Genomic DNA, 8,097 nt, shown 5'->3' with positions numbered 1-8,097 from the left:
AAACTCCTCCAGTTGTCACTTCCGCCCTAACGGCCACCAATAGAACCTCGTACCCTCCTATCAGAACTAGGAGGAACAAATGAATGTAGAACTCTTCTTTTCTGCTCACTGGGGCCACTGCCCCGACTAGACCCAATAAAAGGAGGCACCGTCCTCCTGGCATCGCGCCTAACAGCGCTGTCTTTCCATATCTGATCCTTAGCCCTCTCAGCAGTAAGGGTCTTATCCTACTTGAGCATAGGTAGCAGTCTCTGAATTTAAGGTAATATTCATGTCACGGGCGATCATCACATTCAACCCCCGTATAAACCTATCTCTCCTGGCCGCATCTGTCGGCACTAAGTCTGGCGCAAAATTCGCCAATCTATCAAATCTCAGGGCGTACTCAGTAACTGATAACCTGTTCTGAGTCAGGTTGATAAACTCATCAACCTTCGCAGCTCGAACTGCTACGCTATATTATTTCTCATTAAAGATACTCTTAAATTCCTCCCAAGTCATAGTTGTAATATTCCTCCGCTGACTCACTACATCCCACCAGATGCGGGCATCCTCTCTAAGCATGTAGCTAGCACAAGCCACCCTTTCATTTCCTTCAACCCTCGTGAAATCTAAGATTAAGGAAATCATATTCATCCACTGCTCGGCCCGCAGTGGATCTGATCCACCCTCAAAGGTAGGAGGTTGTTGCTTTCTGAATCTTTCGTATAGAGGTTCCCACCTGTTCTCAACCACAGGCTGAACCGGCACTGGCACTACACTCTGCTGAATTGGCAACCCAGAGACCTGTGAAGGGGCCTGCTGCCTCAACTGACGAAGTTCTTCTTCTATTTTCTGCAATCTAGCCTCCATTTCAGCTAATATCTGTTGCCAGTTCTGTGGGGCAGGTGGAGGGTCCTGACCCTGGCTATCATCCTCGGCCCTACTGCCACAGAGTCTAGATGGTTGCCGAGGCATTACAACTATATGCCTGCAATCAATGACGCTGATCATCATGCATGATAACAAAGTCCATTTCCACCTCCCATTCACAACAGCCAACCATAACCAACAATCCAGATAACATACAGATAGCATATAACACACAACGGGCCTTGCCCTGGCATCACGCATATGTTAACTCATTCATCATGCTCTTTATAAACTAAGTAGGAAAACAGGGCATTCATACACATATTCAAGCATAATAATCAACCATACCAATCAACCCTGAGCGAGCTTTTCAATGACAGTGGGCGTACATGTTTGGTCAATCTCCAGAACCAATAAACCTTGGCTCGCTCTGATACCAAGTTGTAACGCCCTACTACCTTAGAGCCGTTACTAAGTGAGTTTAAAATGTGCAATTAACTCGCTAAATGAGGTTTTTAGAACAAAAGCGTGACTAAGAAAAAATCAAGGCTGTAATCTTTGAAAATACTCTAATTCATTGAAAATCTCAAGTGTCTAACATTTGGGATCCCAAAATACAGTTTATAAAATAATTACAACTCAAAAATGGTTTATAGAAAATTAACTATCAAAATCACAGTTTAATACAGCCATTTCTCAAAATGCCCTCAACCAAAGCAGTCGGGCAGGCCAAACATGTACGTGCCGCTTCATGCTCTCCGTACTCATGGCTGGTTGACTTTTTCTTTTCCCTTACCTGCAACACAGAACACCCGTGAGCCGAAGCCAAGCAAGAAAACTCATACAGCACATAACATATGCATATTATATTATCAACATATCATATAATCCAAAGATAAACAGATAGTCCATCAGACTAAACAAATACGGCCATGCCGTCCGAGAAGTGTTACCAAAGCCTGGGGTCTCGGTTCTCACTGTAAGGATATCCCATGTATCCATTGGGGTCTCACCCTAACAATAAGCACTCCATGTGCTAAGTGTTATTCCTGGCCCCACTGCCATTCTCGGCCCTTCGCCATTCTCGGCTCCTTGCCGTTCCCGACTCCCTTCCCGTTCATTCTACTATAATCACATATAGCATAACTCAAACAACATTCAAGCATATAATAATTCAATCAAGGCTACACCCTAACATGTAATACAATCTAGGGCCGTGCCCTGCAACAACACTATGGGCCCATGCCCTGCTCTACGGGTACTACAGTTTTCTTACCTGTGTCCCGAGCCTCTCAATGCACCAAAGTCACGAGCATGGTCCTCTATCTCGAGCCTCTCCGAAAACCTAGTCACAACACATATAAAACACTCTTTAATACTAACCAATCCAAAACCACTTCCCGGGATCAATCCCATACTCTCGGGACCTCCAATTTCTCAAAGCAACACAACAGAAACATCCCCCGAGCCCCCCGGGACAAATGACCAAAAATGCAAAATTTCCCTATCCTGGAAATAGCCTAGCACCGTGGCACTACCCTTTGAGGGCCGCAGCGCCCAGAAAGTCCCCCAACTCCTGATGCAGCCTTGTGCCGCGGCACCAAAGAACAGGGCTGCGGCGCCCCTTCGCGAACCCAGAATTCTGGGTTTTCCACTTCATTTTCCCCGAGCCAAAACATCTCCAATTCAACCTAAACACAAACCTAAACCCCAAAATCAATTTAAAACCCCAAATGAACCATTTAACAACCTATAAACACTAACAACAAGGTCAAACACGCAATCACACCCATAATCCACACTTTGGTTTCAAATTTCAGAAACTTAAACCATATCTTTTAAAACTTAAACTAAGGCTTGTGAAATGTAAACCATGCCTCAATATTCCTAAACCATACCAGAAACGAAATTAAAAAATGCTTAGAACCCTTACCTCAATCAAGAATTTAACTTTGAACACTCTCTAATCCCAACTTCAAGCCAATTCCTCTTGATTACCAAGCTAAAATCCCATGCAAACCAGCCACAACTATCTGTCAATTTTCATACTTACTTTCCAGAAATCAAGCTTAGAACTTAAACAAAACAGAGACCAGTCCTTACCTCTAAAAAATCTTGGTTGTAACACCCTAAGTTGCTAATAAGGTTTAGGACCCTGATTAGCGTGCCTGGAGGGAAATAAGTGAATTAATATGTTAATATATGAATTTAAATGAATATGTGACTAGGATGCATGTTTAGGTGGGATAAATATGCATGTGGGCCCCGTTTGCATGATAGGGGTAAATTAGTAATTTTGGCCCGTTGAGGGCATAAATGTGATAACTATGTTATGTGATTTGTACCACGTGGGTATGGTGATATCACAGTGATGCACGTACCGAGACGGTCCTAGCGAGCTAGATAACTCAAAAGTCACAACGGGATTCTATACCAGGCTCGGGAGGAGCCTAGGGGTATTCCGGGGATTTTGTAATTTAGTTCTTGGGAGATAATGGTAACTGGTAATTTGGTAACTTGTGTAACCGTTAGTAACCACTAAGAGTAACAAGCTTGGTTGGAAGAAGTGGTAGAATTGTAATAGGTAAGAAAAGACAAGAGAGCCCTTGAGGTTAGTTAGGAAAGGGATATTAAAGGAAGGGTAGAATGGTCAATTGGCTAAGGATAGATAAGTTTCAGCTGAAGGAGAAAGGAATGCGTATTATACTTGGTAATATCCTAGTTTATGCTGAACTTGGAAGAAAGAACTAGAAAGAAAGGGGAAAAAGAAGAAGGAAGCTGAATTTGAGCCCTAGGAGGAGAATTGAGAGATTTGAAGTAACCAAGATCAATTTTAGTCCAAGATTGCCTGAGGTAAGAATTGCTTTTATTTTATTGAGTTTTAAGTTTGATTTTAGAAAGAAGAATGGAAATTCAGAGATAGTTGTGGCTGGTTTTGTGGGAATTCAACTTGAGGGATTATAAGGCTTGGCTTGGAGCTGGAAGCAAGGAAGCTAAAGGTTGGATTCTTCACTCAAGGTAAGGATTCTGTGTAATTGCAAAGTTTATTTCTGTTATGAGTTAGGGAATTTGAAGTGTGGTTTGGGTTTGGGTTTAAGCTTTTAACTTTCTGGTTTGAATTACTAAGGCATGAAACTCAAGAGTGGATTTTTGGGTGTGATTGAGTAATTGAGCTAGGTTATGATGTTTATAGGTTATTGAAGGGTATATTTGGGGTTTTGAATTGGTTTTGGAGCTTAGGTGTGAGTTTGGGATGATTTGGGAGTGTTTTGGCTCGGGGAAATGCGGAGGAAAAACCCAGATTTCTGGGCTAGCGAAGGAGCGCCGCGGCCCTGTTCTTGGGCGCCGTGGCGCGAGGCTGATTCTGGGCAGGGCGAGCTCTCTGACTTGCTGGGCGCTGTGGCCCTCTAGGGCAGAGCCGCGGCGCTAGGCCAATTTCAGAGCATGAGATTTTGCAATTTTGAGCCTTTGCTCCGGGGGTTCTAGGGATGTCTTCGGTGTATTGTTTTAGGGATTTGGGGGTTCCGAGAGTGTGGGATTGGTCCCAGGAAGTGGTTTTAGATTGGTGAGTGATAAAGGATGTTTCATATGTGTTGTGACTAGGTCTTTGGAGAGGCTTGGGGTAGAGGACCGTGCTCGCGGCTTTGGGGCATCGAAAGCTCGGGATACAGGTAAGAGAACTGTAGCACCCGTGTTGCAGGGCTTGGGCCCATTGAATTGTTGCAGGGCGCGACCCTAGAATATATTTTTGCTAGGCTATAGCTCTAAATGTACTATTATATGTTTGATTGTTGAATGCGAATGCTATATGTGATTATAGCTGAAAGAACGGTGAATGGGCGAGAATGGCAGTGGGGCCGAGAATACCACTTAGCACAGGGAGTGCTCAGTGTTAGGGTGAGACCCCAGTGGATACCTGGGATATCCACACGGTGTAGACCGAGATCCCAGGCTTTGGTAACGCTTCTGGGACGGCATGGCCGTATATGTGTTAGATTATATGGATTGTCTGACTAGATTTGAGATAACTGCTGTAGTGACTGTAAATTATGCATATGTTATGTACTGTTTGAGTTTTCTTGCTGGGCTTCGGCTCACGGGTGCTCTGTGTTCCAGGTAAGGGCAAAGAGAAAGTCAACCAGCCATGAGTACAGAGGGCGTGGGGGCGGCGCATACATGTTCGGTCTGCCCGACTGTCTTGGTTGGGGATATTTTTGAGAAATGGCTGTATAAACCCTAGTTTTGATGGTTAATTACTTATAATCTTGCTTTGGGTTGTAAATATTTTATAAACTGAGTTATGGGATCCCGAATGTTAAACTCTTAAACTTTTAATGAAATAGAGTAACTTCACTTAATCACACTTTTGTTTTAAAAACCTCGTCTAGCGAGTTGGTTGCACATTTTAACTTCACTTAGTAACGGCTCTAAGGTAGTAGGGCGTTACATTGGTTATGATCAACTTTAATTGTCTTAAACCACTTGATTCTCCTCCTAGGTCTCCCAATTTCAGCTCTCTTCTCCTTTTCCTTTCCTTCTAGTTTTTCTTCCAATTTCAGCAAGAACAGAAATATGCCTAAGTGTTAAAACGTGAATCATCTTTTCCCCCAGCTGAAGGTTTCTATATTCTGCCAAAAGACCATTTTACCCCTCCATGTAATTCCTTTCCTAACTAAACCTCAAGGGCATTTTTGACATTTCACCTTTCTTACAAATCTACCATTTTCTCATCTAAAATTGTTACTCTCAATAGTTACCAAGTGTCACTCAAGTTACTCAATTACCATTAACCATAACTCACAAACTCAAATCATTAAATTCCCAAAATACCCCTAGGCTCCTCCCGAGTCGGGTATTTAATCCCGTTGTGACTTTTAAACTAATTAGCTCCCTAGGACCGTCTCGGCACATGCATCACAATAATATCACCACTCACACGTGGTATTAATCATATTACACAATTATTACATCTATGCCCTCAACGGGCTAAAATTACCAATTTACCCCTAACAAACAAACGGGGCCCACATGCATATTTATTCCACCTAAACATGCATTCTAATCACATATTCATTTAAACTCATATATTAACATGTTAAGTCATTTATTGCCCTCCAGGCACGCTAATCAAGGTCCTAAACCTTATTAGCAATTTGGGGTGTTACAATTATCCCCTCCTTACAGAAATTTCGTCCTCGAAATTACCTGAATAAGTCGGGATGTCACTCTCGCATATCAGACTCAAGTTCCCATGTTGCCTCTTCAACCTTGCTGTTCCTCCACAACACTTTAACCAAGGCGATGGTCTTGCTCCGCAAGACTTTGTCCTTTCTATCAAGGATCTGAACAGGCTTCTCCTCGTCTGATAAATCCTGATCCAGCTCCAAATTCTCATAGCTCGACATATGAGTAGTATCTGATATATATTTCCGGAGCATGGATAAGTGAAACACGTTATGAACCCCCGACAGAGCTGGAGGCATCGCTAATCTGTAAGCCACCTCTCCAACTAGTTCTAGAACCTCGAAGGGGCCAACAAACCTAGGGCTCAGCTTGCCCCGAGCATCGAATCGTTTCACTCCTCTCAGGGACGAAACCTTAAGGAACACATGATCACCGACCTGAAATTCCACGTTCCTGCGTCTCAGGTCTGAATAACTCTTTTGGCGACTCTGGGAGGCGAGCATACGAGCTCTAATCTTCTCAATTGCCTCATTTTTCCTCTGAACCATCTCTGGACCTAGATATCTCCTCTCACCTGTCTCATCCCAGTGTATCGGTGATCTACACTTTCTCCCATACAGCATCTCATACAGAGCCACAGTGACTCCCAGCTAGTGGTTAATCAAATTATAGGAGAATATCAAGCCCAAGGTCTCAAGATGGTTGCTTATTTGAACAAAGCAAATGACTTATTGGCACAATTCAAAAAATATACTCTCCAGCAAGTATCTCGCGATCAGAACTCAAATGTCGATGCCCTGGCCAAGTTGGCAAGTGCGAAGGATGTTGACACCTTGAACATAGTGCCAGTTGAGTATTTATCAACACCAAGCATTGGAACAGAGGAGTCTACACTGGTGATTTAAGCGACAGATACATGGATGACGCCCTTCATTAAATACCTTGAACAAGCAGTGCTGCCAGCAAAATGAAACAAATCAAAGACTCTACAAAGGCAGTCAGCTCGATTCATTCTGGTCGATGAAATTTTATACAGAAGAGGATACTTGATGCTGCTGTTAAGATGTGTTTCTAAGGAAAAGGCCAAGGAACTGATGCAAGAAGTCCATGAAGGTTTCTATGGAGATCACACTGGGGGGCAAAGTTTGTCGAAGAAAATCTTAAGGCAAAGGTATTTCTGGCCTACCATGAATGAAGACTCTATGGATTTTGTGCAGAAATGTGACAAGTTCCAAAGGTTCTCCAAAATACCTTGAGCAGCCCCAAATGAGCTCAAACAGATGCAAAGCCCGTGGTCATTCGCAGTATGGGGGATTAATTTGATCGGGTTTTTACCCACAGGAAAAGGAAATGTCAGGTATATAGTAGTTGCTGTTGACTACTTTACGAAGTGGGCCAAGGATGAGCCACTTACGACAATAAAGACGAAGAAGGTATTAGACTTTGTGGTCAAGAACATCGTGTGTCGATATGGGTTGCCAAGGAAAATTGTCTCTGATAATGGCACACAATTTAACAGTGGTCTATTCACTTATTTTTGCGAGAGGCACGAGATTATCAAGAGTTTTTCATTGGTAGCTCATCCGCAAGCAAACGGACAGGTTGAAGCTATCAACAAGACCTTGAAGGACACCCTAAAGAAAAGGCTTGAAGAAGCAAATGGGGCATGGCCAGAACAACTACCAGAAGTCCTTTTGTCGTATAGAACATCCCACCGAACAACAACAGGCATACTCCATTTTCTTTGGCCTATGGATATGAAGCCATGTTTCCTGTTGAGTTAGACCCACCATCACATAGAAGTTTGGCATACAATCAGAGTACTAACAATTAGTTATTGATGGAGTCTTTGGATTTGGTCGATGAAAGGCGCGAGCAAGCTCAACATCGAGTGGCAGCTTATCTGCAAAAGGTGGCTCGATATTTTAACTCTAAAGTACGAGAAAGAAAGTTTAACGTAGGAGATTTAGTACTTAGAAGATTTTTTCTTAATACATGCGATCAAGCTGCCGGAGTGCTTGGACCTAACTGGGAGGGACCGTATCAGATTGAAGAAGTCCT

The sequence above is a fragment of the Humulus lupulus genome, chromosome 3 (genome assembly GCF_963169125.1).
Source record: "Humulus lupulus chromosome 3, drHumLupu1.1, whole genome shotgun sequence".
NCBI lineage: Eukaryota > Viridiplantae > Streptophyta > Magnoliopsida > Rosales > Cannabaceae > Humulus > Humulus lupulus.
The sequence above is the reverse complement of the archived record's forward strand: the minus strand, read 5'-3'. Positions refer to the sequence as shown.